Source organism: Sus scrofa, chromosome 14 (assembly GCF_000003025.6).
Source record: "Sus scrofa isolate TJ Tabasco breed Duroc chromosome 14, Sscrofa11.1, whole genome shotgun sequence".
NCBI lineage: Eukaryota > Metazoa > Chordata > Mammalia > Artiodactyla > Suidae > Sus > Sus scrofa.
Genome location: NC_010456.5, coordinates 59,805,934 through 59,831,803, shown reverse-complemented (window position 1 = coordinate 59,831,803; position 25,870 = coordinate 59,805,934). Strand labels below are relative to the sequence as shown.

Genomic DNA, 25,870 nt, shown 5'->3' with positions numbered 1-25,870 from the left:
AGTCTGAGGTCCTGGGGTTAGGACTTCAACATATAAAATTGGGAGGACCCAACTGAGTTCATGACAACCAGCAAAATATTATTCAAACCAGAAACATACACATTTAGAAAATACTAAAATAATAGTTTTGTGTGCCCCTTGGTTGATGGACAGAGATGTGTTTGCAACCTTACAGTGAAACAGCCTTTGGAATTAACACATAGATCTTCTATGTAATTCCATACCATCTGTGGAATCCATAATCAAAACAAACCCCAAGGCTTCCTAATTTGGGATTTGGCCACTTTCTGTTCAGGGCAACAGAAATCAGAGGCTTTTCTTTTGTTCCAGCAGAAAATCGACATGAAGAAGAATGGAGCGCTGAGCCATCTTGCTGGTGTTTGTTTTTAATCATACTCCATTCAGCCATCCAAGCTTAATTAAGCTCTTGGCTTCATAGAGAAGGGATGACATTAATTATATGTCATTGGCCACAATGTGCCTTTTTAATTATTGTTACAATTTGTGTTATTTTCAAATATAGGAGACAAGTTTCATCTTACTCAGCTTGGGTTGCTGTAACAAAAATTTACACTGGTTAAGTTAAACAACACACATCTATTTCTCATAGTTCTGGAGTCTGGGAAGGTCAAAATCAAGGCATCAGCAGATTCCATGTCTGTCTGATGGCCCGCTTCCTGGTTCATACAGCCATCTTCTCACTGTCACCTTGCAAAGGGGAAGGGACCAGGGAGCTCTCTGTGGTCTCTTCTTTGAAGCCGCTAATCCTATTTATAAGGGCTCCACCCTCATGACCTAATCACCTCCCAAAGGCCCCACCTCCTAACACCATTAACTTGGGTGTTAGGTTTCAACATAGAAATTCTGGGGGTTGGGGACAGTGGGGGGAGCACATGCAATCAATCCATAGCAGGATTCACTAAGCATCTTCTATGTCCAAGGCACTAGTAATTAGCAAAATTAACTATTCCCCACATCCTCTGAAGAGAGAGCATTTCTCCACATTGTCTTCCTTAAGAACTTTTTTCCCAGGGAGGATCCTGAACACTTCAGAGAGGATTCAGAAGCAACCCATGACAGCTTGGCTGAATCATTCTTCACACACAGGGAGCATTTATTCAAAAACAGGTTACTCTTGGATATCCAGGCAAAGAGATTTTGCTTTAAAGTCATCCTAGGAGTCCCCGTTGTGGCTCAGTGGTTAACGAATCCATCTAGGAACCATGAGGTTGCGGGTTCGATCCCTGGCCTGGCTCAGTGGGTTAAGGATCTGGCGTTGCCGTGAGCTGTGGTGTGGGTTGCAGATGAGGCTCGGAACCCGCGATGCCGTGGCTGTGGCATAGGCTGGCGGCTGCAGCTCCAATTTGACCCCTAGCCCGGGAACCTCCATATGCCGTGGGTGCGGCTCTAGAAAAAGACAAAAAAAAGGAAAAAAGAAAAAGAAAAAGAAAAAAAAAATAAAGTCCTCCTAAAGTATGCTTTGTTATCATATGTAATAGTAATCATAATGCCAAAGAGCAAGTGTACTTATGAGGGCCTACAGCGTACCATGCACTGGGGCGCATCTGAGCTGGCAGTCTGCTGAGGTCACAGTGTTCTCACCTCCAGATTAAGGATAACACTAAGTCCATGAGAAGTCACATGACTCTCCCAATGTCACATTATTACCGAAGGGACAGCGGGGATCTGCACCCACTTCGATCCCAGAGCCTATATTTGTGAACGTGGGCTACACTAGCTCTTTGGTGTATGGGGCTGCTGATGGGGCAGAGGGGAGGCAGGGATCCTCTGGGTGCCCTGTCCCTCGCATCCCTGCCATGACCGCCAGAGTTAGGGATGAGATCTGGATGCTGTGCAGGGTGTATTTCAGGGAGCAGATGTATCTGCAAAGGGGCTCGACTTGAGAAAATATCTGGGTCTATAGAGCAGTTGTCTCCAAACACACCCGATTGTGTACCTCTATTTCTCCAAAAAAAAAAAAAAGTTTTGAGAACATACCAGCAATATAAACATATTTAGTTATAAATTACAGACTTGTGCTACTGTACTAAATTATGATGTGCATTACAAATGATATACAAAAGGGTTTTGTATATCCTTCTAAAAGGATGACACAAAAATTCAACACAAATAAAATTTCTAATATTTTCTTCCTTCTCTTTACTAGACTATCTTTCAAACCTCACTTTGGAGAACACTTTATTTATTTTATTTTTTTAATTTTTTTGCTGCACCCATGGCATGTAGAAGTTCCTAGGCCAGAGATGGAATCTGAGCCTCAGCTGTGACCTATGACACAGCTGCAGCAACCAGATCCTTAACCCACTGCACCAGGATGGGTATCACACCCACACCTCAAGAGCGACCCGAGCCACTGCAGAGATAACCCTGGGTCCTTAACCTGATGCACCACAGCAGGAACTCCTGGAGGACACTCTAAAAAAAAGAGAGGGCACTTTGATTTTTACCATGAAATCCTGGATTAATATAGAAAGTGGGAAGATGGCTTGGTTTTTAAAGCAGTGCTCTAGGGCACTGATGAAGAGGGAAGCTGGTCAGTTCCTGGTCTGCTGATGAGAAATGCAGCATCCATCAGTCTTGAAGCTACAGCTCGAGGACCAGACTGCTCACCCCTGACTCTCCAACTCAAAACTTTAAAAACATATTTTACTTAAAGTCAACACCATCCCCAAGTTCTTTTAGCCATTAGTGCTCCCCAAATTAAAGTAAGTGTCTGTGGGCTCCTTTCAGCAAAACAAAACCAGTAAAGCAATCTTTAGGGAAAACACAGGACTTTATTGAGCAGAGAAGGTAGAATCACAGCACAGGAAAACACGGTTAGTCTTAGAGAGCCATCATCCTCCAGGGGCTTAGGGTGCAGAGGAAAACAAGGAGATGGGGACTCAAAACTGACCGAGTTGTAGAATTTCACTTGCAGAGAGAACGCTGGGAGGGGCCTGGAGCCCACGGGACCCAGAAGCCCAGGCATGTGAGTAGCTGTTCCCCCTCCCCTGGGGGAGGGGAAGACAAAATGGATTTACTCTCCAGGAAGCATGGTAATGAGTGATGAGGTAGGTTAGGTAGATGTCTGAAGACTTGAAAAAACCAGAGAAGTTATGGTCCTGCTACCTTGTCAGCATCTTATGTGCAAGACTCTCTTTTCAAAGGGTGCCAGGTGAACTGATGTACAAATCTGACTGTTGGCTGCGTGGAAAATGGTTCAGGTTGTGAACAAGGCCCCACAACTGAGGGATGCCCTTAACGTTACAGACATTTTTATGACTTTGAAAATTTAAAAATGTGTATTATTAACTTGTTGACTCCAAAGATGGGCAATTGATTGCTTAGCATGACGAATTTTGGGTAGATGGCATTAAACTGTCTTCATTTTGTGTTAAAGTCAGTATGTCATAACAGTTTTCTAAAGGATGGAAATAAAGTGCCTTCATCTTGCAGGGGCCTTACCCTCCCATATCCTATGTACTGCTCTTGCAATAGAGCCCAACATTTGCAAAATCCATGTATTTCTCAAGACAAAGATTTTTGCTGGTGTTCATATGGAAAACATCCCTGAACCTGGACCAGGCTGCAGACGAAAACTTCACTGTCATTGACAAGGCATAACAAAAAATTTTTCTACAAACAATACGTGGTTATGGAAGAAATGAGCCCTGCAATTTGTGGCTGATTTCAAAGGCTCTAAAGAGGTAGTGGATGCCCAGGTGAAGCTGTAACTCTGCAGAGGCAGCAGGTGTTGGGGAGATAGAGAAAGAGATGTCAGGGAGCTCCTAAAAATCTCCTGCTGTGGGATTACTGACCACTGAGCTGGAGGAAGACCAGGGCAAAGACCGGAAAGAGTGTCAGACCAAACCCCTGGACAAGGCTGGTTTAAAATTTCATAAGGGAGTTCCCATTGTGGTGCAGCAGAAATGAATCCAACTAGTACCCATGAGGTTGTGGGTTCAATCCCTGGCTTCACTCAGTGGGTTAAGGATCCAGCATTGCTGTGAGCTGTGGTGTAGGTTGCAAACTCGGCTCATATCTGGTGTTGCTGTGGCTGTGGTGCAGGCCGGCAGCTGTAGCGCTGATTGGACCCCTAGCCTGGGAACCTCCATATGCCCCAGGTGCGGCCCTGAAAAGAAAAAAAAAGAATTACATAAGTAGCACTACCACTGTTCTTAACATGAAGCCAGAGGACAGGAAGCCTTGCTTTAAAAATGGCCTCATGCCTCTTTAACACCCTATGACGAGATCTGTACACACATGATAGTCTAAGCAGAGCTCTGCTGGCAATTTTTTCACCCTGTAGTGTCACCCATCTCCTCTGATTTTATCAGGATCCAGGAACACCTACAGCAGCGGCTTCTTGAGATTTGTCAGCTCCAGTGCCAACATCACTTGGTGAGTTGCATTGCAGGAAATTGCCCTCATTTATAATAAACGTCTGACTGCATTTTTCCAGTAGATCCATTTCTTTTGGTTTGTTACTTGCTGTGCTATTTTGCAAATATAAAATTGCATGCAAGTCCTACATGCTAGCAAATGCAGAGAGAGCCAGTGCTGGCTTAGCATATTCATTGTGGGGTGATCAGGAAGCAGTGTTTTAAGCATTTCATATCCCTTCGTGTGTTCGTTGCTTACATGAAGGTGTTTCACTGTTTTAGTTGTCTTAGTAATTGGCTAGGGATTTTCTGTTGAAGTGAAATGTATGATAAATTTTCCCACTGAAAATAATGGGGAAAAGCCTACTTTTTTTGTGGCTGTTCAGAACATTTGAGTTTCAAGAATGGATAAACTGTTGTTGAGTGGGAGATGGCTGTGAATTGTTCTGATTTGATTATGAAATAAAAAGAAGTTGGATAAAGGACAGAACTTCCTGCCCAATTTCTCAGATAAACTGCTTAAGCATATAGCTGTTTTTCTGACTCATGTATTGAGTATCTTAAAATAAAAATTAAAATTAATGCACCAATAATATTAGACACAGGTGAAATTTGATCTTTTGAAGTTGACTTGTCCCTGTCTTCTGGAATTTGTTTGCCAAAAACAGAATGGTCTTTTGAATTCCCCACTTAAATGTATAAGTATTTGTATTGTGACACAAATCATTTTAATAGCTAATATTCATTTATCATTAATAGGCCACAAGGTATTACATAGAAATAAGTTAGAAACTGGAGTTCCTGCTGTGGCACAACGAGATTTTCAGCATCTCTGCAGCACCAGGATGCAGGTTCAATCCCCTACCCAGCACAGTGGGTTAAAGGATCTGGAATTGCGACAGCTGTGGCATACATTGCAACTGTGGCTTGGATTAGATCCCTGGTCCTGGATGTTCCATATGCCACATGGCAGGCAAAAAAAAAAAAAAAAAAAAAAAAAAGTTAGAAATTATTAAAAAATGGTCCACTAATTGTATTATAGCAGTTACTTTCAACAATATGGAAATTTTGTTGGTATATAAATTACCTTCTTGTTACATGCTATTACTTTAAATTAAATTTTCTTATTACATTAAATTTTTATAAACTCTAACTTAAAATACTACAAAACACAAAGACTGAATCTAGTAAAAATATCATTTGAGGAGTTCCTGTCGTGGTGCAGCGGAAATGAATCCAACTAGGAACCATGAGGTTGCAGGTTTGATCCCTGACCTTGCTCAGTGGGTTAAGGATCTGGCATGGCTGTGGCTGTGGTGTAGGCTGGCGGCTACAGCTCCAATTAGACTCCTAGCCTGGGAACCTCCATATGCCATGGGTGCAGCCCTAAAAAGACAAAAAAGACAAAAAAAATAAAAATTAAATTAAAAAAAATCATTTGAGCCAGAAATACAACTACGCTACATATGTGCATGGGAGGAACAGTAGATTAAAGGAAGATACTTAGAATGTATTCTGGGACATTCCATCTTCCTTCTTCTGTACATTATTAATTTTTATTCCAAGACAATGCAAAAACTCAGATAATGAGGGATGTTTTTCCTAAACCATCTGAGAGTTCATTGATAACCTGGATGCACCATCACTCCTGAGTACTTTAGTGTGTATTTCCCACAGATGAGAATATTCTCCCACACAACCACACAAGTATCAAAACCAGGGAATTTGCATGGATACAGGACTACAGTTTCATGCACAGACCTCATTTGCATTCCACCAAGTGTCCCCATAACCCCGACAGGATGCAGGTAGCAACTGGCCTCTGCCTCCTTCAGTCTGAAACAGTCCTCCATTGTCCCCTCACTTGTGGCATTTTGACACTTTTTTTTTTGCCACACCCATGGCATGCAGAAACTCCTGGGCCAGGGATCCAATCTGTGCCACACCAGGGACTCGAGCAGCTGCTGTGACAATACTAGATTCTTAACCCATCGTGCCACCACAGAACACCAGGACCTTGACAGTTTTGAAAATTAGAGGCCAGTTATGTTCTAGAAGTTTCCTTAGTTTGGGATTATGTGATGTTTCCTGGAGATTGGATCCAGGTTATATGTGTTTTTTTTTTTTTTTTTGTCTTTTTGCTATTTCTTTGGGCCGCTCCCGCGGCATATGGAGGTTCCCAGGCTAGGGGTCTAATCGGAGCTGTAGCCATTGGCCTACACCAGGGCCACAGCAACGCGGGATCCGAGCCGCGTCTGCGACCTACACCACAGCTCACGGCAACGCCGGATCATTAACCCACTGAGCAAGGGCAGGGACCGAACCCGCAACCTCATGGTTCCTGGTCGGATTCGTTAACCACTGCGCCACGACGGGAACTCCTATATGTGCTTTTAACACAGAAGCGATGGCTGTGCTCTTCTCCTCATGCCCTATCAGGGGGCATAGGGTTTTGCTTTGCCCCATGACTGGTATGCTGACTTTGATCACTAGATGAAGGTAGACTGTGCCAGTCTTCACTGTGAAGTGACATTTTTCCCTTTAGAAATTCACAGGTATTTTATGGGGTGGTATTTTAAGACTATGTAAGTATTCCATTCCCCATCAGACTTTGAATTTATTATTTATTTTTTATATTTGTATGGATGCACATGTTCCTATTTTTTCATGGGTTGCAATCTGTTACCACCATTATTTATGTTGATGCACATGGTGTCCCCAATCTGACCAGTAGGGGGGGCCCTTCAGGCTGACGTCCCATCTTTTTGACACGACCTATCATTCTCTGAGCGCTTCTGCACCACTGGATGTTCCCGGTTTGTACTTTCCCCGCCCAGCCCTAGAATCAGTTAACTTCCCCTGGTGTCCTTAAGTGGGGAAAGCAATTCTGAAGCCAAAGTCTGCACCCTACATATGCTCATTGCTATGGAGATGTCATTGTTTCCAAGCAATTTAGTGAACAGTGCTACATATGTGTTTGCATTTAAATGTGTGTGCACGTATGGAGGAATACATGTGTGTTCGTGAGCATACATACACACATTTCCATTTGTCTTTACTTCTATGTAACTGTATATATTGGACTTGAGGTCATACAGTTTTTTCAATCCCAATCCAGTACATGGGTTTACTTCTAGTTCTTTTCCCCTATCCATATTTGTAACTCCCTTCTCCAAATGTGAGAAACCTGGGTCCTCTTATCCTTAATATACTAACACGTTCGATCATCTCCCCTGTTCGTGAACAGTCTTGCATCTGCCCTCTCTGACATCCTCTTCACCTCATGGTGGCTGCCCCCACTCAGTGGATACCCTCCTTAGCCGGCTGGACCCTGACGGCCAGCAAGGCTTCCCTCCAGGGGACTCCCTTCTTCCTCTGTGAACTGGGCTGCTGGTCCACCCACCCTTGTGGGTCAGAGGCTGGGCCAGGCTGCCCAATACCTCTGCTTGGACTCAACACCTCATGGCAGATTCTACACATTCTTTAAATGGAGGATAATGTTAGAAAAAGAATGTGTGTGTGTGTGTGTGTGTGGTGTGTGAGAAAGAGACTGGGTCACTTTGCTCCACAGTAGAAATTGACAGAAAACTGTAAACTGACTATAATGGAAGAAATTAAAATCATTAAAAAATAAAAAGACATGATGCAGAAAAAAAATCATCTGATACCTCTGGCATATTTTATACTACCCAAAATTCTATGACCCTTTTCAACTTTAGTGGAATGTGGGAATGTGCTGAAAACACATTTATCAAACCTAAGTGTGAAACTTTGTTGGATACGTGATGGGAAATTTGAGCTGATGCCTTCATGCCATAAAAAGGAAATTAGAGGCTGTACATAATTTTGTTTTTGAAATTCTCAGTGTTCAATAAAGATATAAATTCTGGATTTCATCCAAAGATATACTTTTTAAAAAATCTCCTTTTAAATTTGTTTGCTCATGGAGTTCCCATTATGACTCAGCAGTAATGAACCTGACTGGTATCCATGAAGACTCAGGTGTGATCCCTGGCCCCACTCAGTGGGTTAAGGATCTGGTGTCACTGTGAGCTGCAGCATAGGTCAAAGACATGGCTTGGATCCTCTTCACCTCATGGTGGCTGCCATGGGTACAGCCCTAAAAAGACCAAAAAAAAAAAAAAATCAATTTTTATTTGCCATGGGTACAGCCCTAAAAAGACCCACTTAATGTGGCCAGGGATTGAACCCACATCCTCATGGATACTAGTTGGGTTTGTTATCGCTGAGCCACAATGGGACCTCCCGCTTTGGGTGATTTAGATGTCATATATTTGAGAATGATAATGACCATGTAGTACTGTACTATGTAGTTTCTAAAAGAAATAGACCAGGCATATATAAGGAATACGATATTGATGAGGATAAATAGGGGATGAGCTAAAAGCCTCTTGTTACTTTCTAAAATCTAGTATGTCATCTGTCAGTGTATTTTAATATATTTGCAGCAATGGCTTATCAAGTGCTTTTCTGCATGCTTCAGGATATATTTAACTTTGCCAATAAAGTTTCCCAGAATTAATACATTTTTAAAGACTCAAGCCTAAAATGTCACAAGATAGGTGGGCAAATCTGGGAAAAATTTCTCCAGGAAACAAGGTCCTAGGCAAGTCAGCATAACCATGAAAGCAAGATGTTGACTGTAATCATGTGATGGTCTGGCGACTTTGAATTTCTAATCAGCTGTGATTAAATTTTTGATTCTCAATAATTATATGTGCAATTGTTTTGAATTTATAAAATCTATATAGATGGATGTTAGTTTGGTAATTATTATTACTGAGAAACAACTAATTCAAGAATTCCAGGTTTTTCCCTGTGAAAGAGGCACTCTTCTAATTCATTGGGAGGGTCACAGAAGCCTTGTGTCCTTGGTGGCCCCCAGCTCTGGATATTATAACCTTTGCAGGAGAACAGGAGTCCCTGCTATAACTCTTACTGCCTTTAGGTCAGGAAGGGACTGTATTTTTGTGTCCTAGTTTCAGCTTTTCTCAGCTTAGAAACCTTTCCCTCACCTCTGTTAGCCTAGAAATTATTACTTAACTCATGGCTTTAGGCTTCGCATAGGGTCATCCAAGACTTGTAGACTAACTTGGAGCCCTGGTCTCTGCTCCCAGATGGCCCTATTCTTAGTTAGTAGTTACAGGAGAACATTCCCGAAATGAGCTGCAGGTCAGAACTGGGGTTTATGTGGCTTTAGTCTCTCCATAGAGGGTTGCCTGGTTCGACATGGGTTTCAGAATAGGGACATACTTATAATAACATGCTATTCACTGATAACGTGAAATTCAAATTTAACCAGGCTTCCTATTGTTGTTGTTTTGTTGCTGGTGTGTCTGTTGTGGTGGTTGTTTTGTTGCTGGCCTGTGTATTGTGGTTGTTTGCTAAACCTGGTGACCAGATCCTCCAATGGCAGAGAATAGTATATGGGTGGCAGGGAGGCTTCGGAAAGTCTTGGTAAGCCCACTAGATTGAGGGAGCCTACCCGAAAGATGGACTGTAAAGATATAGAAACAGGTGGTTATCCTCTAACTTCTTTTAACAGTATGCCTCCTTTAGAGAGAGCCAGGTTTAAATTAGCGTGGAAAACTGAATCCAGAAATGCATTAAGAGGCTCATACATCATGACCAAGTGGGATTTATCCCAGGGATGCAAGGATTTTTCAAGACCCACAAATCAATCCTGTGCTACACCACATTAACAAACTGAAGAATAAAAACCATATAATCATAGCAATAGATGCATAAAAAGATTTGGACAAAGTCCAACACCTATTTCTGATAAAAACCCTCCAGAAAGTAGGCATAGAGGGAACCTACCTCAATATAATAAAGGCCATATATAACAAACCCACAGCTAACATCATTTGTAATGGGGAAAAATTGAAAGCATTTCCACTAAGATCAGTTATAAGACAAGGATGTCCACTCTCACCACTTTTATTCAACACAGTTTTGGAAGTCCTAGCCATGGCAATCAGAGAAGAAAAATAAATAAAAGGAATCCAAAGTGGAAAAGAAGAAGTAAAAGTGTTGCTGTTTGCAGATGACATGATACTATTCATAGAAAATCCTAAAAATGTGACCAGAAAACTACTAGAGCTCATCAATGAATTTGGTAAAGTTGCAGGATATAAGATTAATACATAGAAATCTCTTGCATTTCTATATACTAACAATGAACAATCAGAAGAGAAATTAAGGAAACAATCCCATTCATTATTGCTTCAGAAAGAATATAATGCCTAGGAATACATTTACCTAAGGAGGCAAAAGACTTGTGCTCTGAAAACTGTAAGACACTGTTTAAAGACAGTGAAGATGATACAATCAAATGGAAAGATATCCCATGCTCTTGGATTGGAAGAATATTTTCAAAATGGCTCTATTACCCAAGGCAATCTATAGATTCAACGCTATCCCTATCAAATTACCAATGGCATTTTTCACAGGACTAGAACAAAAAATTTTAATTTGTGTGGAAACATAAGAGAACTTTAATAGCCAAAGCAATCTTGAGAAAGAAAAAAATGGAGCTGGAGGAATTAGGCTCCCTCACTTCACACTGTGCTACAAAGCTACAATCATCAAAGCAGAACTGACACAAAACTGACACAAAAACAGAAATACATATCAATGAACAGGATAGAAAGACCAGAAACAAACTCACACACCTATGGTCAACTAATCTATGACAAAGGAGGCAATAATATACAATGGAGAAAAGACAGTCTCTTCAATAAGTGGTGCTGGGAAGCCTGGACAATTACATACAAAAGAATGAAATTAGAACATATTCTAACACCATTCACAAAAATAAACTCAAAATGGATTAAAGACCTAAATGTAAGACCGGATACCATAAAACTCTTAGAGGAAAACACAGGCTGAACTCTCTAACATAAACCACAGCAATATCTTCTCAGATCCACTTCCTAGAGGAATGAAAATTAAAACAAAAATAAACAAATAGGACCTAATGAAACTTAAATTTTTTTGCACAGCAAAGGAAACCATAAACAAAGTGAAAAGACGACCCACAGAATGGGAGAAAATATTTGCAAATGAAGCAACTGACAAGGGATTAGTCTCCAAAATATACAAACAACTCATAAAGCTCAATATTTAAAAACAAAACAAAACAAATAACCCAATGAAAAATGGGCAGAAAATCTAAATAGACATTTCTCCAAAGAAGCCATACAGATGGCCAAAAAAACATATGAAAATATGCTCAATATCGCTAATTATTAGAGAAATGCAAATCAAAACTATGATGAGGTACCACCTCGCACCAGTCAGAGTGGCCATCATCAAAAAGTCTACAAACAATAATTGCTGGAGAGGGTCTGGAGAAAAGGGAACCTTCATACACTGTTGGCGGGAATTTAATTTGGTACATCCATTGTGGAAAACAGTATGGAATTTCCTTAAAAAATTAATAATTGAACTACCATATGATCTAGCAATCCCACTCCTGGTCGTCTATCCACAGAAAACCATAATTTGAAAAGATACATGTACCCTAATGTTCACTGAAACACTATTTACAATAACCAAGACATGGAAGCAACCTAAATGTCTATGGACAGAGGAATGGATAAAGAAGATGTGGTACATATATACAATGTAATATTACTCAGCCATGAAAAGAATGAAATGATGCCTTTTGCAGCAACATGGATGGACCCAGAGATTATCATTTTAAGTGAAGTCAGTCAGACAGTGAAAGACATATACCATGTGATACCACTTATATGTGGGATCTAAAAAAAGGATACAAATTAGTTTATTTGCAGAACAGAAACAAACTGGCAGACTTTGAAAACAAACTTATGGTTATCAAACAGGACAGGAAGTGGGGAGGGATGGACTGGGGGTTTGGGATTGGCATATGTGCATGAGGTATATGATATGACTGGCCAACGGGGACCTGCTGTATGGCACAGGGAACCCTACCCAATATTCTGTGATCATCTATGTGGGAAAAGAATCTGAAAGAGAAGGGATATATCTACATGTATAACCGAATCACTTTGTTGTGTAGCAGAAATTATCACAACCTAGTAAATCACCTGTACTTCAATAAATCTTTTAAAACCTGAATTAAAAAATAAAAGAAATTCGTTTGTTAAAACCATACTATTTCCTTCAGGCCTTAGCTTCTTCATATGTAAAATCAGGAGGTTGGGACACTGAATCTATGAAAAGAATCTATGAAAGCTATGGACCTTTCTCCAAAAATAAACACGTACATGAAAACTAGGTACAGTTTCAAAGGGTCACACCCCCTGCTTGAAGACCTTCCTTGGCCCTTGGTCAGTGCTCCACAGACCAGATGATCTCTATGGACCTTTCCAGCCCTGAGGTCATCATTCTGTGGCTCACATTCCACTTACAGAGTAAGAAACCAACGTGCAAAATCAGAAAACCATGAAGCACCTTGCAGATATCATCTTGGAATAATTGTGTCAGGTGACATCCAAAGTTTTACTGATGTTGACCTCTTAGTTCCTGCATCTCTGCCCATATGATAGGTCATAAGTGGTTCTGTGTGTGCTGTTTATAATGAGGAAACAGAGTCATTGGAGGAAATGAGGACTTTTCAAGATTTCAGGAGAATTCTCTGAGCCTCATATTCTAATGGACCCATGTCTCCATTTCTTTTGAAGACAGATGAGACCTGAGAAAAGGTGATGCTCCCTGATGTAGTGGGCTCAGCAGTGTCTGAGCAGAACTCTCAGGACAACCTGTCTGAGACATCCAACGTGATAGCAAAGCTGAGACAAAATGCCACCTGCTGACTCACCGCAGGAGACAGCAAGCTGGTATGATATCATTAGAGAAATAACAACACACAACAATAGCGGGCACTTGTTGGGCACTTCCTCTGAAGGCAGTGTGCCAGGAGCGATCTTCACATCTTCATTCAATCCCCAGGACAACCTGTTATCAGAGGCTTCACGATATCCGCCTTCATCCATAAAATAAAGTATACAACATGCTCAGCACTGATGGGACAGAGAGAAGGTAGGGTCCCACATGTCTAGTCTTTAATTCCACATCATGTGACACCAGGCTACAAGAAAAATCTGAAGGCAGAAGGCAGATCTGGAGATCTAGCTGGCCAGGTTTCCTGGAACTTCTGCAGTGAAAGGGACACCCGCACCAAAACCAGGGAGGGTGGGGCTTCTTGAACCCTGTTTCTCACTGGTGCCTGGAATGCTCCCAGCCCCGCCCCCTCTGATTGAGATTTGATGGGACACCCCAGGTGGAGGGTCACCCTCAGAGAGGTGGGCAGGGGCTTCCTGGGTCAGACCTTGGAGGGTGGAACCTTGTCACTCTGCTCTACCCACTACCCGCAGCCTCCGGGGGGCCTGGATTTCTGCAAGAGAGGGGGCAGTTCCTCCAGCTGAGATCCCGCTAACCTGGGTGTGTCATGAAGCCCCAGGGGATGAGTTAAAAGGAACCACATTAAAGACATAGAGATCATACAGGATCCCTGGAGCCAACTCAGCTCCCACTTCAGAGGAATAGGAATCATGACATGAGTCAATAATGCAAAATCAACCAAAAATCACTTTCATTTCTACAATAGTAAAATGACAGCACCAACCAAATCCAAACCCTTAGCAGACATCTACTTTGAGAATCAAAATGACAGTTTTTAAAAGCTTTTGTCAGCGAGCAGCCACTATTTTTCACTGCTTTTTAAAAAAAAGGGGTAAAGAGAGAGATCTGAAGTTTAGGGAAGAGACTTCAGAAAAGACTTTTAACCTTGCCATTATCTAAATCGATTCACTTTGACCCAGTTTTGCTTTGCATAGAGGTCAAAAAGCACTTGTGGTCTTATGGGCTGAATTTTTCAATCTCTAAAGAGCAGAGGTATGTTTAGAAAATTGCCATCGGCATAAAAGGTAGCCAAAACCTTGCAGTGGGAGCAAAGCAATCAGGATGAAGAATTTTCTTTTCTCTTCCATAGCAAGACAGAGAATTAATTTTTTGGACCACTTGTTTTGTGCCAGGTACGAAGATGCTGAGCATGTTATATACTTTATCTTACTTAATCCTGACAGAATTTTTATCAGGTAAGCATTAGATTCTTCACATTACATGTGAGTAAACAGAGGTTTCCTAGCTAGTAAATGGAATTTGATTTCATTGGGTTCCACTGCTTCCTGAGTGAAAAGAACAATTCTTCTACTCTTTTGGACTAATATTTTAAAATAAGTTTTTTTTTTTATTGAGATGTAATCTACATTTTGTAGTATGTTCATATGCACCTTCAATGATCTACTTGATATGTTTTCACAGTTGTTTCCATTCCTGTAACCACTACCCAAAACCAGATTGAGAATAAATGCTGCCATAACCCTGGACACGCTCCCTCTGGCCCCAGTCATTCGATGCCAGCGCAGCCCAGGTAAGCACTGCTCTGATCCTTATTGCCCCAGACTAACTTCACCTGTTCTTTAAAGTCATATAAAATGAAATAGGACATTCCATTCTCCTTTTGTGTGTGGCTTCTCTCACACAGCATAAGCTTTTGAGATTCATGCATACTGCTTGTTTTATTCGTGCTTCATTCATTTTCATTCTTAGTACTATTCCATTTAACGGATATACAATAATTCCTTAACCATTCTCCCGTTGATGGACATTTGGGTTGTTTCCACTTTTAGAATGTTAGGAATAAAGTTTTCAGGGACACTTGTGTAGAACTTTTTTGGGGGAGAGAGCATATATTTTCATTTCTCCTAAGTAAATTCATAGAAGTGGAATTGCTGAGTCCTAGGGTAGAAGCTTATTTAACTTTTTAAAAAACTCCCAACACTTCTCCAAATTGTCATGCTCTTGGATAAATATTAAGGCACATTCAACAAATATTTATTGAGGGCTAATAAGATAAAACAAAAATAATCTCTGCTGCTCTTAGGAACAGCTAGCTGGGGAAGACACAATAGAGCAATAAACAAGTTAAATATAAATGGTCTAATGATGATAAGTGCTCTAGAGAAAAATGAAGTACCAAGGAGGAGGAGGAAGCATCTAGCTTGTGCACAATTAATATTAACTATTGCCATTTCTTTGGCTGCACCTGCAATATACCAGGGATTGAACCCATACCACAGCAGTAATCTGAGCCACAGCAGTGACAAACACTGGATCTGTAACCTGCTGAGCCACCAGGGAACTCCTTTTGTGACTCAGAAGTCAGATCTTTGGATTTTGCAACTGGGAGATGTTTTGGTGACCTTTCGAGAGGAATGTCAGTAAGTCATAAGACCTCTTAGCTAGCCATGAGTCACTCTTGCCAGTGGATGCAGAAAAAGTGTTATCAACCATCCTGGGTAAACTTTGGGCTCTAGGGTCAGCCAGTTTGGGCTCAAATCCTGGCTTGTCCTTTACTAGGTACCCTTGGACAAGTTACTACTTTCTCTTAAGTCTCAATTTTCCTATATATAAAAAGAGATAATGATAAGCATCCTATCCTTCTAGGATTATAAGGTCAAAGGAGAAAATGCTTGTAATTTGCTTGACACAAAGACTGAGACATGGAATTCCCATCATGGCGCAGTGGTTAATGAATCCGACTAGGAACCATGAGGTTGTGGGGTCGATCCCTGGCCTCGCTCAGTGGGTTAAGGATCCGGCATTGCCGTGAGCTGTGGTGTAGGTCACAGACACTGCTTAGATCCCGCGTTGCTGTGGCCCTGGCATAGGCCGGTGGCTACAGCTCCGATTGGACCCCTAGCCTGGGAACCTCCTTACGCCGTGGGAGTGGCCCTAGAAAAGGCAAAAAAAAAAAAAAAAAAAAAAAAGACTGAGACATGATATGCACTCAACATTTATTGTCATCATTTAAAAAAAGGAGACTTTTTTGTTTCTTACGTGACCTAGTTGAGCATTTGATTGTTATATCCTATATTTTTTCCAAATGTCTGCATGTTCCCTGAAATTCCTACTCCTATGGTCATGTCTGGCTTTGAAGTGCTGCTTCTGTAGGACTCTTTGAGGTCATGCCTGTTTTACTTCCTAGGGGATCTTTCTTTCTCTTCTCTGTGCTGACCCAGATGTGGAATTCAGCCCCCATTTCTGGATCCCCTCCCCCACCAAATCCTGATGTCACAATAAGCATTAGGAATTGCAGCCATAACTGATGAAACAGGGAAATCAAAGAGGGCTCAATTCATGGGATGGTGCCCAACAGCCTGGAAATGGCCCCCACTCCATGGAATCAGATACTGGGCTCCAGAGTCCTTCTGATGCCAAGCATCTGCTTGGTCGTTCCCTGCTGTTTTCTCTCCTTCTCTCTGCTCTTAGCATCCCTCCACTCCAAATCTCAGTTCATCTTTCCCCAGAGAAATTTAATTATCTCATTTGTTTTCTTGTTCTCTGAAACTGACCTCTACCACCACACAGGGTTGTTCCCTCTAAGAGAAAGTTTTACATTAGTTCTACCTAATAAACAACATTTGGCTAAGAGCATCGCTTTCATCCTAGTTCTCCTCAGATGTGAGATGAGAGGTCTAATTTTGGACAGGGGTTGATGTTTCCCCATCGTCTGTCTGAGAGCCTGTGCTTTATCAGAAGAGGTGAAGTCTCAGATCCTCACCTTGGCTTTCTGACAATGGAAGAGAGATTTGGGGTTTGGGGGGCCTGGGGCCATCCTTGGCGTGAGGTGTGGAGTGGGTGGTAAGGGCCCTGCTGGCCATGTGCTCTGCTCTGCAGAAAGCTGCTCCAGCCCTGAACTGGGCTCTTGGGCTCTCCTGGTGAATCTCAGCTCGTTTCTCACATGTGTTTCAAAGGAAGCCTTTACGGTTTTTAAAATGCCTTTTAGCAAACTGTATCCTGTTCTTTTGGTATTTTGAATTTGGAATTATGCCTTGAATTGCAGTTTAATTGCTCTTCTTTTACTTTACTTCTCTGTAATTGCCAAGCTTTCTAATTTTATTTCCTTTTAAAGATGCTTAAAAAAATTCACTTTCCTAGCGCCGAAAATAAATAAATAAATAAAACCTTAGGCACAAATCTAACAAATCTGTACAAGATCTATATGAGGGAAACTACATGGCTCTGATGAAAGAAATCAAAGAACCAAGTAAATGGAGAGAGATTCTTTTTTTTTTAATTTTTTTTATTACTCAAATGAATTTATCACATCTGTAGTTGTATAATGATCATCACAATCCAATTGCACAGGATTTCCATTTCACAACCCAAGCACATCCCTCCAACCCCCCAAACTGTCTCCTCCAGAGACCATAAGTTTTTCAATGCCTGTGAGTCAGCATCTGTTCTGCAAAGAAGTTCAGTCTGTCCTTTTTTCAGATTCCACATGTCAGTGAAAGCATTTGATGTTGGTGTCTCATTGTATGGCTGACTTCACTTAGCATGATAATTTCTAGGTCCATCCATGTTGCTAAAAATGCTGGTATTTTGTTCTTTTTATTGGCTGAATAATATTCCACTGTGTATATGTCCCACATCTGCTTGATCCACTCCTCTGTCAATAGACATTTAGGATGTTTCCATGTCTTGGCTATTGCAAATAGTGCTGCAATGAACATCGGAGTACGTGTGTCCTTGCGAGTCATGGTTTTCTCTGGGTAGATGCCCAGGAGTGGGATTGCTGCATCAAATGATAGTTCTATGTTTAGTTTTCTGAGGCATCTCCATACTGTTTTCGACAGTGGTTGCACCAATTTACAATCCCACCAGCAGTGTCATAGGGTTCCTTTTTCTCCACACCCTCTCTAGCACTTATTGTTTGTAGACTTTTGGATGATGGCCATTCTGGCTGGAATAAGGTGGTACCTCAGAGAGGTTTTGATTTGCATCTCTCTAATAATGAGTGATGTTGAACATCTTTTCATGATTTTTTTTTGGCCATGCGTATGTCTTCTTTGGAGAACTGTCTGTTTAGATCTTCTGCCCATTTTTTGATGGGGTTGTTTGTTTTTTTGGTATGGAGCTGCAGAAGGTGTTTGTAAATTTTGGAGATTAATCCCTTGTCAGTTGGTTCACTTGCAAAGATTTTCTCCCATTCTGTGGGTTGTCTTTTTGTGTTGTTTAGGGCTTCCTTTGCTGTGCAGAAACTTTGAAGTTTGATTAGGTCCCATTTGTTTATTTTTGTTTTTGTTGTCAATACTCTGATAGGTGGGTCTGAGAAGATGTTGCTGTCGTTTATGTCAGAGAGTGTTTGGCCTATGTTTTCCTCTAAGAGTTTGATAGTGTCTGGTCTTATATCCAGGTCTTTAATCCATTTGGAGTTGATTTTTGTGTATGGTGTTAGGGAGTGTTCTAATTTCATTCCTTTCCATGTGGCTGTCCAGTTTTCCCAGCACCACTTATTGAACAGGCTGTCCTTTCTCCATTGTATATTCTTGCCTCTTTTGTCATAGATGAGTTGGCTGTAGGTGCGTGGGTTGAATTCTGGGCTTTCTATCCTGTTCCACTGATCCATGTCTGTCTTTGTGCCAGTACCATGCGGTTTTGGTGATTGTTGCTTTGTAGTATAGTCTGAAGTCTGGGAGCCTGATTCCTCCAGCTCCATTTTTCTTTTTCAGGATGTCTTTGGCTATTCTGGGTCTTTTGTGCTTCCAAACAAACTTTAAAATATTTTGTTCGAGTTCTGTGAAAAATGTCCTTGGTAATTTGACAGGGATTGCATTGAATCTGTAGATTGCCTTAGGTAGTATAGTCATTTTGACAATATTAACTCTTCCAGTCCACGAGCATGGTATATCTTTCCATCTATTTGTGTCATCTTTGATTTCTTTCATTGGTGTCTTATAGTTTTCAGAGTATAGGTCTTTTGACTCTTTTAGGTAGGTTTACTCCTAGGTATTTTATTCTTTTGGATGTGATGGTAAACGGGATTGCTTCCCTAATTTTTCTTTCTGCTCTTTCATTGTTAGTGTATAGAAATGCCATCGATTTCTGTGTATTGATTTTGTATCCAGCGACTTTGCCAAATTTGTGGATGAGCTCTAACAGTTTTCTGGTAGAGTCTTTAGGATTCTCTAGGTATAGTATCATGTCATCTGCAAATAGGGATAGCTTTACTTCTTCCTTTCCAATTTGGATTCCTTTTATTTCTTTTACTTCTCTGATTGCTGTGCCTAGGACTTCCAGAACTATGTTGAAGAGTGGTGGCGAGAGCAGACATCCTTGTCTTGTTCCTGATCTCAGCGGGAATTCTTTCAGCTTTTCACCACTGAGAATGATGTTTGCTGTGGGTTTGTCCTATGTTGACTTTATCATGTTGAGGTAGGTTCCCGTTATGCCCACTTTCTGAAGGGTTTTTATCAGAAATGGGTGTTGGATTTTGTCAAAGGCTTTTTCCGTATCTATTGAAAGGATCATGTGGTGTTTATTCTTCAGTTTGTTAATGTGGTGTATCACACTGATGGGTTTGTGGATATTTAAGAATTCTTGCATCCCTGGGATAAATCCCACTTGATCATGATGTATAGTCCTTTTCATGTACTCTTGGATGCAGTTTGCTAGTATTTTGTTGAGGATTTTTGCATCAATGTTCATCCATGAAATTGGCCTGTAGTTTTCTGTTTCTGTGGTATCTTTGTCTGGTTTTGGTATCAGGGTGATGGTGGCCTCATAGAATGAGTTTGGGAGAATCCCTTCCTCTGCAATTTTTTGAAATAGTTTCAGAAGGAGAGGTGTTAGCTCTTCTCTAAATGTTTGATGGAATTCGCCTGTGAAGCCATCTGGTCCTGGACTTTTGTTTGTTGGAAGTTTTTAAATCACAGTTTCAATTTCAGTTCTTGTGATGGGTCCATTCATCTGTTCTATTTCATCTTGGTTTCGTCTTGGAAGATTGTACTTTTCTAAGCATTTGTCCATTTCTTCTAGGCTTTCTGCTTTATTGGCATATAGTTGCATATAGTACTCTCTTATGATCCTTTGTATTTCTGTGATGTCCGTTGTTACTTCTCCTTTTTCATTTCTAATTGTATTGATTTGAGTCCTCTCTCTTTTTTGCTTGATAAGTCTGGCTAAGGGTTTATCAATTTTGTTGATCTTTTCAAAGAACCAGCTTTCCGTTTCATTGATCTTTTCTATGGTTTTCTTTGTTTCTATTTCATTGATTTCTGCTCTGATCTTTATGATTTCTTTCCTTCTACTCACTTTAGGTCTTGTCTGTTCTTCTCTCTCAAGCTGCTTTAGTTGTAAAGTTAGCTTGTTTGTTTGATCTTTTTCTTGTTTCCTGAGGTGGGCTTGTATTGCTATAAATTTTCCTCTTAGAATGGCTTTTGCTGCATCCCACAGGTGTTGGAGTGTCGTATCTCTGTTGTCATTTGCTTCTAGGTATTTTTTAATTTCCTCTTTGATTTCTTCAGTGGTCCATTGGTTGCTTAGTAGCATGTTGTTGAGTCTCCACGTGTTTGTGTTTTTTGTAGATTTTTTTCTTCTTGTTGATTTCCAGTCATATAGCATTGTGGTCAGAAAAGATGCTTGATATGATTTCAATTTTCTTTTTTTTTTATTTTATTTTTTTTGTCTTTTGTTGTTGTTGTTGCTATTTCTTGGGCCACTCCCACGGCATATGGAGGTTCCCAGGCTAGGGGTTGAATCGGAGCTGTAGCCACCAGCCTACGCCAGAGCCACAGCCATGCGGAATCCGAGCCACGTCTGCAACGTACACCACAGCTCACGGCAACGCCGGATCGTTAACCCACTGAGCAAGGGCAGGGACCGAACCCTCAACCTCATAGTTCCTAGTCGGATTCGTTAACCACTGCGCCACGACGGGAACTCCTCAATTTTCTTAAAGTTACTGAGTTTGGATTTGTAGCCCAGGATGTGATCAGTCTTAGAGAATGTTCCATGTGCACTTGAGAAGAATGTGTATTCTGTTGCTTTTTAATCGAATGTCCTATAAATATCTATTAAGTCCATCTGGTTTAATGCTTCATTCAGGGCCTGTGTTTCATTATTGGTTTTCTGTCTGGTTGACCTGTCCGTTGCTCTAAGTGGGGTGTTAAAGTCCCCCACTATGATTGTGTTATTGTCGATTTGTCCTTTTAAGGTTGTTCGCAGTTGCCTTATATATTGTGGTGAACCTGCGTTGGGTGCGTAGATATTTAAAATTGTTATATCTTCTTCTTGGATTGATCCTTTGATCATTATGTAATGTGCTTCTTTGTCCCTTAAAATATTCTTCATTTTAAAGTCTATTTTGTCTGATATGAGTATTGCTACTCCAGCTTTCTTTTGATCTCCGTTTGCATGAAATATTTTTTTCCATCCGCTCACTTTCAATTTGTATGTGTCCCTAGAAGTGAAGTGGGTCTCTTGAAGACAGCATATATATGGGTCTTGTTTTTGTATCCATTCAGCCAGTCTATGTCTTTTGGCTGGGGCGTTTAGTCCATTCACATTTAAGGTAATTATTGATATGTATGTTCTTATTACCATTTTATTAATTGCTTTTTTCTTTCCTTCTTCTCTTGTTCTTTTCTGCCTATGGAAGTTCCTCTAGTATTTGTTGTAAGGCTGGTTTAGTGTTGCTGAATTCTCTCAGCTTTTGCTTATATGTGAAGGTTTTAATTTCTCCTTCAAATCTGAATGAGAGTCTTGCTGGGTAGAATAATCTTGGTTGGAGGTTTTTCCCTTTTATCACATTAAGTATATCATGCCATTCCCTTCTGGCCTGCAGAGTTTCTGCTGAAAAATCTGCCGATAACTTTATCGGGGTTCCCTTGTATGTTGTTTGTTTCTTTTCCCTAGCTGCTTTCAAGATTTTCTCTTTGTCTTTAATTTTGGTCAGTTTGATTAATATGTGTCTCGGGGTGTTCCTCCTTGGATTTATTTTATATGGTACTCGTTGTGCTTCCTGGATTTGAGTGAGTGATTCCCTTCCTATGTTAGGGAATTTTTGGGCTATTATCTCTTGGAATATTTTTTCCGTCTCCTTCTCTCTCTCTTCTCCTTCTGGCACCCCTACAATACAGATGTTGGTGCGTTTAATGTTGTCCCAGAGTTCTCTGAGACTTCCTTCATTTGTTTTCAATCTTTTTTCTCTTTTCTGTTTTGCATCTGTAATTTCCACTAATCTGTCCTCCACCTTGCTTATTCGTTCTTCTGCCTCCTGTATTCTGCAGTTAGCTGCTTCTAGGGAATTTTTTATTTCAGTGATTGTATTTTGCATCTCTTCTTGTTTAAGTTTGATATCTTGTATCTCTTTGGTCAGTGTTTCCTGTAAGTTATCCATCTTCGCCTCCAGTTTATTTCCAATGTCTTGCATCATCTTCAGCATCAACAGTCTAAAGTCTTTTTCCTGGAGGCTAAGAATCTCCTCATGGCTTAGCTGTTTTTCTGGGGTTTTTCCTTTCTCCCTCATCTGAGTTATAGTTCTCCATCTTTTCATTTTTATAGGTTTTTGGTGTGGTGACCTTCTTACAGAGAATAGAGTTGTAGCCTCTCTTACTTCTGATGTCTGCCCCCTGTGGCTGAAGTTAGTATGGGGCTTGCTTTAGGCTTCCTGATGGGAGGGGCTGATGCCTGCCCACTGATAGGTGGAGCTGATTTTAATCCCTCTGGTGGGTGGGACTTAGTCTCTGGATGGGAATAGAGGCAGCTCTGTGCCTGAGGGGTCTTTAGGTAGTCTGTTTACTGATGGGTGGGGCTGTGATCCCACCTGGGTTGTTGTTTGCCCTGGGGCTTCTCAGCAGCTGGCTAACGGGTGGGGCCAGATTTTCCCAAAATGGCCACCTCCAGAGAAAGGCAAGCTGCTGAATATTCCTGAGAGCTTTGCTTTCAATGTCCTTCCCTCACAACAAACCAAGTACACTCCTGTTTTCCTAGGATGTCCTTCAAGAACTGCAGTCAGGTTTGACCCAGATTCCTATGGAGACTTTGCTCTGCCCTGGGACCCAGTGCACGTGAAAATCTGTGTGCACCTTTTAAGAAGGTGGTCTCCATTTCCCTCAGTTCTGTGGAGCTTCTGCACACAAGCCCCACTGGTCTTCAATGCCAGATGCTCCAGGGCTCTTTCTCCCTGTGCCAGATCCCCACACATGAAATTTTGATGTGGGGCTTAGAACTCTCACTCCTGTAGGTGAGTCTCTGAGAACCAGTTAGTTTCCAGTCTGTGGGGCTTCCCACCTGGGAGGTATGGGGTTGTTTATATCACATAATCAGCTACATGATTGCGTACCTCTTGATGTGGCCTACCTCTTGATACAGCCTCCTCTTTGTCTTCTGGAGTAGGATATCTTTTTTAAGGTTTCTGGTCCATTTCGGTGAAGATTGCTCAGCCTTTAGGTGTGAATTTTATTGTTTTTAGGAGAGAAGCTGAGCTCCAGCCCTTCTTTCTGCCATCTTAATCCCATCTGGAGAGAGATTCTGAGGCATTAGGTAGATGTGTCCCAGGCTGAGCAGCTGAAATCTGTCCCCTGTGGACAGATAACTTCAAGATAAAGATTATGGCAGGAGCAAGGAGGAGCTATGTCCTGTTGGGATAAAGGGAGAAACCACCTATTTCTCATTCTTGAGGTCAAGGAGACTTCCCAGATCACACATGTGCAGAAGGGTTCCTCAGGGGTCAGAGAAGGGAGGGGGCGTCAGCCCATAGTACATCCTGTCAACTTCCCAGAGACCTCCTTGCTAGAATCCATCCTGGCTAAAAGATGCCATGTGTGCACAGGGAAGTGCCCTGAGTCAGGCCAGAGGTGGGCTCAACGCCAGACAGAGCAAGATGATTGGCCAGAGAAAGCCTTTGAACACCCCACCCCCACCTCCATGCCCATATCCTCTGCCTGCATTTTGTCTGCATCAAAACTGTAGCCTCCTGGGCTTTCCCTGAGTTCCAAAGAGTAAATTTAATCACAGAAGTTAGAAAATGCAGAAAGAAAGGGAAAGCGTCAAGCAAGACAGTAACAGTTTAGCGCTAAACAAAGTCAAGGAACTTTAGTTCCCCTCAAGGGCCATAGATAATATTATGAGCCATATCCTTGGATCTGTTTGCAGATACTGAAACCCCCACCAGGTGGAAGATGTTAACTGCTACCCACTGGCGAGGCTGTGGGGCAAGAGAATCACTCTTCACTGCTGCTAGGAATTCAAAATGGTGCAGCACTTTCAAAGACAGTGTGGCACTTTATTCCATAACTACGTATATACTCTTACATATGAGCCAGCCATCATGCTTCTAGATATTTATCCAATTAAAATGAAAACTTATGTGCACACAAAAACTAGCATGTACAACACCAGAAGTATATTCAAACATAATCTGTGGACTTCTGTCAATAAAATGCATCAATATTGGCTCATGGATTGTAACAACTGTAACATACTCACACAGGAGGTTGATAATAGGGGAAACTGTGTGAGGTAGGGCATGTGCATGAACATAGGAACCTTCTGCTTTCTGATCAGTTTTCCTGTAAACCTAAAATTGCTCTATTTTCGTTGCTAGGACTGTTGTAACCAAGCATCACAAACTGAGTGGTCTAAACCTATAGAAATGTATTGTCCCATGGTTCTGGAGAGTCTGAAATGAAGTAGGCAGGGTCATGCTCCCTCCGAGACTCTGGGTAGGGTTCTTCCTTGTCTCTTCCAGCTTCTGGTGATGTCTGGCGGGGCCTGGTGCTCTTGGCTTACAGCTGCATCACCGCAGTCTCTGCCTCCATCACCACATGACCTCTTCCCCACCGTCTTCCCTCTCTGTGTCTGGTCCAAATCTCCTCCTTGTATAATGACACCCGCCATATTGGATTAGGGCACATCCTAATGCCCTCATCTTAAATTGATGATCTACAAAGATTCTATTTCCAAATAAGGCTGTCACATCCACAAGTACTGGGGACTTATACAGATCTTTTTAGGGGATGCAATTCAAACCATAATATGCTCTGAAAAAATGAAGTGTGTTAATTAAAAAAAAATTGCTCTTTTCTTCTGTGGCTAAAAGGAAGATAGGGAGTTCCCATTGTGGCTCAGTGGGTTAAGAAACTGATAGTGTCCTTGGGGATGTGGGTTTGATCTCTGGCCTTGCTCAGTGGGTTAAGGATCCAGTGCTGCCACAAGCTGCAGTGTAGGTCGCAGATGTGGCTCAGATTCAGTGATGCTATGGCTGTGGTGTAGGCCTGCAGCTGCAGCTCTGATTCTACCTCTGGCCCAAGAACTTCCATATGCCACAGGTGTGGCCATAAAAAGAAGAAAAGGAAGAAAAGAAAAGAAAAAAGGAAAATAGGGAAAGCAGAATCTTAAAAAATAAGATAAAGGAGTTTATTTACCAAAGAGAAACAGACTCAAAGGCATAAAAAACAAACTTATGGTTCCCAAAGTGGAAAGGGGGTGGGAGGGATAAATTAGGAGTATGAGGTTAATGGATACACATCACTATATAGATAAACAATAAGGACATATTGTGTAGTAAAAGCAACTATATTCAATAGCTTGTAATAACCTATAATAGAAAAAGAATCTGCAAAAAT

The 25,870-nt window shown here is 41.4% G+C and overlaps 1 long non-coding RNA gene across 1 annotated transcript in view; it reads left to right on the top strand.

The window, feature by feature from the left end:
- Nucleotides 4,248–25,870, top strand: part of LOC110256786 — a 42,371-nt gene continuing 20,748 nt past the window's right edge. The window contains exons 1-2 of the long non-coding RNA XR_002338773.1: nucleotides 4,248–4,401; nucleotides 14,718–14,826. This is a non-coding gene — a long non-coding RNA (uncharacterized LOC110256786). The remainder of the gene's footprint in view (nucleotides 4,402–14,717; nucleotides 14,827–25,870) is intronic.